The following is an 8660-nucleotide window of genomic DNA, read 5'->3' as shown; positions in this document are numbered from 1 at the left end:
TTCCGGGTGTTTCTTTACAAAAGGAGATTATTTATTCTGCTCCTACAGGCTTAAAAGCTAACATGCTCACAATGATGCTATATGCATTGGTTTCCAAATATGCATGTAATGTTTAATAATAGCATGGCTTTGTTTATTTTTTAATGAACTCTCCCTAGCTCACATATAAATATCCTTTGCAGAAAAAGGATTGAAGGGAGGGGGGAACAGAGAAAAGCAGAGAAAGCAAGCCATTCCTTAACTTAGGTCACAACCACATGATACATTTGAAGCACTCATAGCTGTCATGGAGAATATTGGGAACTGTAGTTTCTTAAGAGTGCTGGGAAATTAAGATTCTAGCCTATTTACAATGGCATCTGGCAATTAATGTATTTTTGTAGGCTCTATCCCTTCTGTGTTAATCTATACTGTATTGTACTGCTTTTGAATAGAATTGTTTTGTTTTTATAATTGTATGTGAGCTGTTTTTACTTATCTGTTTTTAATTGTACAATTGTCTTGCTATAACCCAACCTGGGATGTTAGAAGGGCAGGTAAGAAACTTAACAAATAAAACTATCAATTGAGGAAATATCTACCATATTCAATGTTAGCAGGAAGCCAGGAATAGCAGGAAGTCTCACCACAAAGTAAAGACACCACTCTTTGCCACACAAGAATCAATGACTGTAAAATATTGTTTTGTAGTACTATAATGCAGATAACTAAGCAACCATGGGCTAGGATACTCAGCTTACTGCAGTGGTGGGTTTTCAGTACTGGCTGTGCCATGTTAGAAAGAATCAGGTCCTTTAAAAGGCTCTTAATGACAGTGGGTCTGGGAGTCATTATTTTTTTCATCTACATAAGGTGGTCCAGCCAATGCTCTATTTTTGTTTTAATTTGGTTTTGGTAACTTAGTTATATTGGGGAATGTGAAAACAGAACACTGTCCTTTTTCCCTTTCAAATTAGGAATAGTTCTCAGCTACTCAGTTCACTGTTTGGAGGGTGAGGGTTGCTTCCATAGTAGGTTTGTCAACACTGGAGCAAAATGTGAAATTCCACCTGCCTGTCTCCCTAATAATGTAGGCCTGTTCATATGGCATCCTTCCCATCACTGTGTTGCCCTGGACCTTTTCACCTTTAAATGTGAGGTGGAAAGTGGAAAGGTGGAAATTCTTGGAAAGTGTGAAGCTGCCAGATGAAAACCCCCACATTTAAAAGAAGATAAGGTCCAGGCCAATACTGGGAAAAGGAAGATGTCACAGGGACACCTGCACATTAATGGGAAGACAAGCAGGCGCAAATCGATATTTTGCTCTGATGTGGACAAGCTCAGTAGTTCTTGAAGAGCAAAATTTGCAAGGCGTGCATTGAAAATTATTTTCTGGACAGGTTGCATGTAATCATCTACTTCTGTGTACAATAATCCTACATAACTTGATATAGGTAGTGTCTAGAAACCTATTTTAATGCCATTTAACAAATGATATATATGTAATCTTTTATCGGACTCTTATCCGATTACACTACTCTATGTATACTCTATGTATACAAGCCCTAGATTGTGACGCTTTTCCCCCTCTCAGAAAGGCTGGAGAATTTTGCTCTTGAGCTCTAGAAGGCCAGAATTAAATGAATGCGAGCTTGCCTTCTATTTATTTCCAGGTTAATCTCTTCTTGACAAACAAGAAGCCATGGCTGAGGCAGGAGGTGATGTTTCTCGATTGCCAGAGAGAAGGAACACTAGGCGAAAAGGAACAGATCTTGGCATCCACTAACCTGCAATTAACCAGCTCCCTATGGGAGTTGAAGTGGAGCTTCAGGAATGAATCTGATTGGCCGAGACAGCCATCACCAGTTGTTCCACTGGCTGAGAGTAAAATTGCCTCTAACCTGATTGGCTATCGTCGCAAATGGTAAACTGCATTATCCTTTTCCTTCATGCCTTTCAGGAAGAAGGGGGGGGGGGGAGGCCCTGACTGAATAACAATCACATCTGCTCCCACAGCTTGGCCAGAATAGTCTCTGAAAGCCAGGGCTCCCGGTCATGGCACATGCATGCAGCACTTTGTGGGTGTACATTAATGTAGATAAGAAAGCTGGGCGAGCACGGTCTGAAGCGAGCTTTCTGATTCACTGGCTGACGAAGCCTCGCCCAGGCCTTCAGTGATTACATAAAAAGAAAGGGGGGGGGGAGAGAAAGCTAGTCGATTTCTTAAAGGAGCCCTACCAAATGCTTCCTTCCAAATGCTACACGCTAGCATTTGCTTTTTTCCATTTCCCGATTTTAAGTTTTTGCACAAAGCTTGCCCTCTCTTAACCAAGTATCTTGGGATGCTTTGTCAAAGGTCAGCGAACCTCTCTCTCGCACATTCCCTTGCAACGGGGCAGAAGCAAAGTGACGCCGCGGCGGACGCGAAAGTGGAAAGGCTCAGAAAACGAGAGCACATAATGGATAAAAGGACGACAACCTCTCTGCTCCTGGGCCGTTTTCTGAAAGGGGCTGCTTATTGCGGAGGCATAAACGAGCAGAGGGGGCTGGCCCTCCCGTTGCAAAACAAACCAGGTTACTCCGAAATGCGAGCACGAGAGAGAGCGCAGCCAGTCCGCCCGGAAAGTTGCCTTCTCTGTAGTGGAAGCCTTTTAACTCGCACAATCCCGGAGGATCGGGAGCTGCCTATGGAGGGGGAAATGCACACCCGCCCTCCCGCTCAGGGCACACCGTCTATTGTTGCTTCACATATGACACGTTTGGCTGAGAGCTGGCAGGGAGCCAGGCTGTAGCACTCAGCCCAGGTGAGCTTTGGGCACGAGAGAAGCCTCGCTTGCCCCCGAGAAGCCTCTCTCTTCGCTGGCCCAGGATGCCTCAGCGTTGCGAGAGGCGCGGGGCGGGGTGAGGGCTGGAGCCAGAGCGGCTCAGACGCAGCTAGCTTCGCCACAAAACAATGTGCTTTTACAGTGCAGTTTTCAAAGACAGTGCCATTTTACTGCCTCGTTATTTCCTACGCTGATTTTTCTCTCATCAACACAAGCTCCAGTGTAGGAAAGAGAGAGTGTGTGCTCGCGCCCTTCCGTGTGAGAGAGATTTTTTACATTTTGCTTTAAGAGTAAAAAAAATGACTCAGGGCAGCATTCTGAAAGCTTTTGGGGTTACTCATGGAGTGGGTCAAAGGCCCAAGTGTGTGTGTTCAGATACTAATTCTGTCACTCTTCCTCACGTTTCCCAACTGAATTCTGGCATTTAGAACTGTTTCCGGGACTGCCTTAAATAAAGCCCCTATGGTCACCTAGCCCCACACAAAACAACACAATCCTATTCGTGTTTCCTCAGAAAAAAAGGAGGGCCAAGGCATTAAGTGGGGCTCATTTGCAGGTACACATTCATAAGATCACAGCTTTAACACAGCAAGCACATTTGTGTATCACATACCACAAAGTGCTGTATTGGGCAGATGCTTTGGACAACATGCCAAGCATCATTAAAAGAAGGCAAATTTAAAGTTTTTACTTACCTACTAATTAGGATTTTTTATCTTTTTGTACTTGGGGGGATTTGCATTTTTTGCCTCTTGTACAAAAATATCTGGCCCTTAAAAACTAACTAGCGTGTATTGGCACACGGCTGCACATAAAGCTTGACTTGCTAGATCAGACCAAAGTCCATCTGGCTCAATCAGCAGTGACTGGACAGTCTGTGGGTGCTAAATGATCTTTTCTTTCTTTTTTTTGTCATTAGAAGTGTAGGTTAGCTTTCTACTTTTATGCTAGCTGCAACCCTACCTGGTCAGCAATGTCCTGGCCTCAGTGATTGATGCCATGCTAATCTCCATATTAGACTGCTGTAACATGTTAGACTATGGAACTGTCTTTGAATTGAGCATGGAGCTGAACTAGGAGCCAGTGCAGTTGGCAAAGCAAGGGCTTAATGTGGTCATAACCTCCAGTCACAGTTAACAACACCACAAATGTATTTTGGACTAATTGTTGTTTCCAAGCCATATTCAAAGTTCTGCCTTCAGTCTTTACAGCCCCTCATGGCATGAGACTGGAATATCTGCAGGACCACATGTCCACACATGTGCCTGCTTGTACTATAAGCCAGTGGTTCCCACAGATCATTTGAAAATTGCTTGAGGGTCTTGGAGAAGCCCTTCTTTTTCTGCCTGCTGTGGCAATTGTAATGTGTTGTGCTAGATGCGATACAGTTTTTAATTGCATTTTGATTGCTTCTTTTATTATATTTTATTGAATTACAATTTGAAATCCATAGAATTCAAATTGTGCTTTTCATAGACACACCACAGACCTCCCAACTGAAGCTCACAGGCTTCATTTGAGGTGGTCCTCAGACCACAGTTTGGGAACGCTTGCTCTAAACTCTTTCATTGAGGCCCTTCTGAGCTACCTCCGCTACCCAAGGTATGTCAGGTGACAGTGGACTTACTTGGTGTGGCAACCTGAATGCAGAATTCTTGTCCCAGGGCAGCTGGGATTTTCCAGCATGGCTGTCTGAAATAAATTAGCAAATCATAGAAATAAATTAACAAATCATAGTATCTGAAGAAGTGTGCATGCACACGAAAACTCATACCAATAACAAACTGAGTTGGTCTCTAAGGTGCTACCGGAAGGAATTTTTGTATTTTGTCTTGACACAGAATCAGAGTTGGAAGTGACCCAGAGAGTCAACTAGTCCAACCTCCCTGCAATGCAGGAATATCAACTACTAGATCATGCATGATAGATGGCATCCAACTTTTGCTTAAAAGCCTCCAAGGGAGGACAGTTAACCACCTCTTGTGGGAGTCTTGTTTGATTGTATGTCATTTCGTGTTGCCCTCAGCAAGATAAAGTGGCAGACATATCAAACAAACAAACAGCACTGAAACTTAAAAACCTTTTGCCACCTCATCATAATGATAAATTCCTCACCCTATCAAAAGTTGCTGGCATTCATCCTCACCCAATGTTGAGGTAGCCTTCACCAGTTGTTTTCAACCTCCCCCCAAAAGCTAACTAAAGCAGCACAACTAATAATTCAACCTTGCTCTAATTTTCCAAGGCTTTTTAATCCTCTGTACAGCTTTTATGCCACTTGAGGTTCATTTATATTCTGCTGCCTGCTTTTCTAGTGCTTTTCTATATTGTGGTGTTTTACCAATTTATTTCGAATTTGTTTTCTTGTACTGTTAACATTTGATAAGCCATCCTGGGTACCCATTGAAGGGCAGGGCATTCATTGTGCAAATTAATAAAACTGCTGGTTTTACAAGTTGTTTTCAAAATAGTAACTGTATTTTATTATGTTTTATATTTCTGATATAAGCTGCTTTGAGTTTCTTTCAGTAGAAAAGCGGTATATGCATTTAATAAATAAAATATAAATTCTTTTAAATAACACTTTTAACCCTTCCATCCCACACTAAAGCTGAAGAGTGGATAATAAATAAATGGGGTTCACGCCGAGGTAAGTGGATGTAGGATTGCAGCCTAACAGTGCAAGAGAGAGAGAGACAGTGAAAGATCTCCTCTGGGCCATGTTCTCATCCTATACAACACTAACAGTAAATGTAAGAAGGCTTAGACAACTCTTGACAATTCCAAAACCATCCCAACAGGGGTGCCAACTTGAATAAAATATGGGGGGGGCAGGTAAGCCCCACCCTGCATAATCAATCACATGACATGGGGGACACACAGACACACACAGAAACAAATGGGAATTCACCTCAGCTTGGGGAGGGGGCCCTCAACTATTTTATTCGGGGGGGGCAAAGGAACCTTGGCCCCTAGGAGTTGGTTCCTATGCATCCTAATGAGTTTCTATAAGGGTTTTTACCCCATTCAGACCTTGAACGTGGGGGCTGCTCAAAGGAGGACCAGGGGCAGCAACATCTTCTGGTACCTCCAGAGACCCTGAGGAGCCAGTGGCTCCAGACATCCTTGACCCAGGACTGAGGGTCTCCACATCAGTTGCCTGAATTTTTGGTCAGCCCTCAAACGGACACCCACTGCCCCGTAACAGACAGGGGCAGAACTAGGCTTTATTTCACCCAGGTCAAAGACCCAGTTTGGCACACATGAGTACACAGACAAACAGGCTGGGAGCCTCAATGCTGCCCCTCTGGGGGCTTCACCCGGGGCAAAAAACCTGGCTAGCCCCCTTCCCCAGTAACTATGGCACTAATACCAAGTATAAGATCACAGGGGCAGAGGAGAAGGCTAGCCAGGCAACACTTTCAGGGTGACTGGGAAGTGCCTGGCTAGCTGCAGGTGAGGCTACTCATGAGGAGGGGAAAGTACATGGCTGAGAGTGAAGAAAGGGTGCAGCCTTAAGCTCCTATCTAAGATCTTGGTCTGTACGGCTTTGCTGCTAAAGGAAGAGCTTCAAGTTTCAGTACAAAGCCTTTCAAAATTGGGAGAAATATGGCCTTTTTCAAATATTTCTCTTCCTCAGAGATTCCATTAAAAATGTGTCTCTGATAGCACAATATTTCACAGAGGATTATTTTTGTCAGGCTAACATTGCAAGGTGGTTTACATGAACTAGATAGTTACCAGCCAGCAAATGACCGGTTTTTAAAAGAAAAGAAATAACATTCTGTCCTGTGCTTTACATACCTAACTGAATAGCAATAATGGAAATATGGAGAATCCAGAATAATGTCTACTTGAAATAGGTGGACCACAAACAGATTGTTAAAGCTGTGCTCAGTTGCCATAGCAACCAGACTTCCAAAGTGATGCAATGAAGAAATGGCATCAAAGAGTATAGCTAAGTGTACATGACAAAGTCAGAAGCAAAGGAGACCAACAGAGTGGAGAGCTCTGCGGGCTGCAGAGAACAAAACTGCATTGCCTGGCTTTGCAAGTTAGGTTGTGTACACGCTACCGGTTACTCCAGCTGGAGTGCGCTCCCACCGCTGTTGTCTGAAGCCACGTACAAGTGACGTTAGCTACAACCCCTATGTACCTTGTAGGTTCTTGAGAAATACTGCTCATTGGTGAGTTTCCCCTCAAACCAGCTTCCATTCAGTTTGAAAGTCTGAAGCATCAGTGAAGCAGACGTATGTACATTTGAGACAGCCATTGCGCCTGTGCAGATGACAGCTTAATTGAATAGAAGTTCACTGGGAAGCAAATCAGGGAATGTGCATCGGGTAGACATCCCTTCCTGTTCTCCGGTGTGTAGAAATATACAAAGGTGACTTGAAACAAAGGGAAGGGGAGAAACAACCCCTCCATGTTTCAATCCACTAATGTGCACATAGCATTAAATGGCCACAGGTGGGGGAGGAAGTCAGCCTGTCCCAGTGGCAAAGCAGAAGTTAATGGACAGATCACCCAATTAAATGGTGATCACTCTATTTCAGTGTTTCCCAACCTTTTTTGGGCAAAGGCACACTTGTTTCATGAAAAAAATCTTGAGGCACACCACCATTACAGCCCCGTGACGTCAGCGCGCAGCGTCACGCCGGGAGGGACATGAATTGCTAGCAAATTACATAATCACCTCCTTGAGGGCTGGCTCATCTTCTCCGAAGGCAGAACCCCATTAATTAACAGGACAGACTCACACCATAGCCAAGACGAGGGGGGAAAACCTCAGTCATGCACAGTCATGCACATGTGGGGGCTAAATGAGGACGAAGACTGGGCAGAGAGCAGGGTTCAAATCACCCCACCTGGCCAGGACAATCCCTGGGTGTTCCCTTGGGCCACTCGCCTGACCCACCTCGCAGGGCTGTTGTTGCGAGGATAACACGGGGAGAACCACGTGCGCCCCCGGGAGCTCCTTGGAGGAGAAAGCGGGCGATGAATGCAATGCACGAAATATATGAGAGGTGACCAGGTTTTGCAGGTGAGGGGCCCCCGCCAGCCTCCGCTTCCAACACCTGGCGCAACGACACCGAAGTTTCCCCCCGGGCTCGGCTCAGGGAGCAGTGCTGCTCCCCCCCGGCTCCCCTTCGCCCTCTCGGCTCTCTCTGCCGCCCACTGGGGACCCCCCTCACCTGCCAAGTCCGGAGCGCCGGTGGAAGTTGCATGCATGCATGCAGGACGCCGCGTTGCCATTGCATTGTACTGCACTCCATGCAACGCCTGCACGCATGCATTGCCTTGCATGCCCGCCAAGGGGTCTCCCCGCGGTCCGATGCGTCCCCTCCGGCGCGGATGCAGCATTGCAAAAATAAAAAACCCCCGACGCAGCCCTACCTGGGGGGCAGCCTCCGCTTCCGCCGCTCCGCCTCCGCGGGGATCCCCGGGCTCCATCCTGCCGCCCGATCACCGCGGGGGCGCAGGCAGGCTGCGCGGGGTCTGCGCGGAAGAGCCCCTGCCTGCCCGGCCGCCGCGCTCATTCCATAGTCGGGAGAAGAGCGCTTCAAACAAAACGCCCGGCCCGCCAGGCCACGCTGGGAAACGTAGTTCACGCACCCCGCGCGGGCGCGGAGCCCAAGGGCGAAGGGACTACGGATCCCGGCAGCCCCCGCGCCGGGGACGGAGGGGGAGAGGCCGGGTGCAGGGATGGAGGGACGGGTGGGCGAGCGAGTGAGTGAGTGGCAGCCGCCAAGCCTTGGCTGAGAGCCAGGAAGGGCCTCCCCAGAGGAGGAGGAGGAGGAGGGAGGCGCAGAGCGGGAGGGAGGGAACCCCAGGGGTCATCTAGTGACGGCGCCC

Source organism: Podarcis vaucheri, assembly GCF_965113315.1.
Source record: "Podarcis vaucheri genome assembly, chromosome: 10".
Taxonomy (NCBI): Eukaryota; Metazoa; Chordata; class Lepidosauria; order Squamata; family Lacertidae; genus Podarcis; species Podarcis vaucheri.
The sequence above is the reverse complement of the archived record's forward strand: the minus strand, read 5'-3'. Positions refer to the sequence as shown.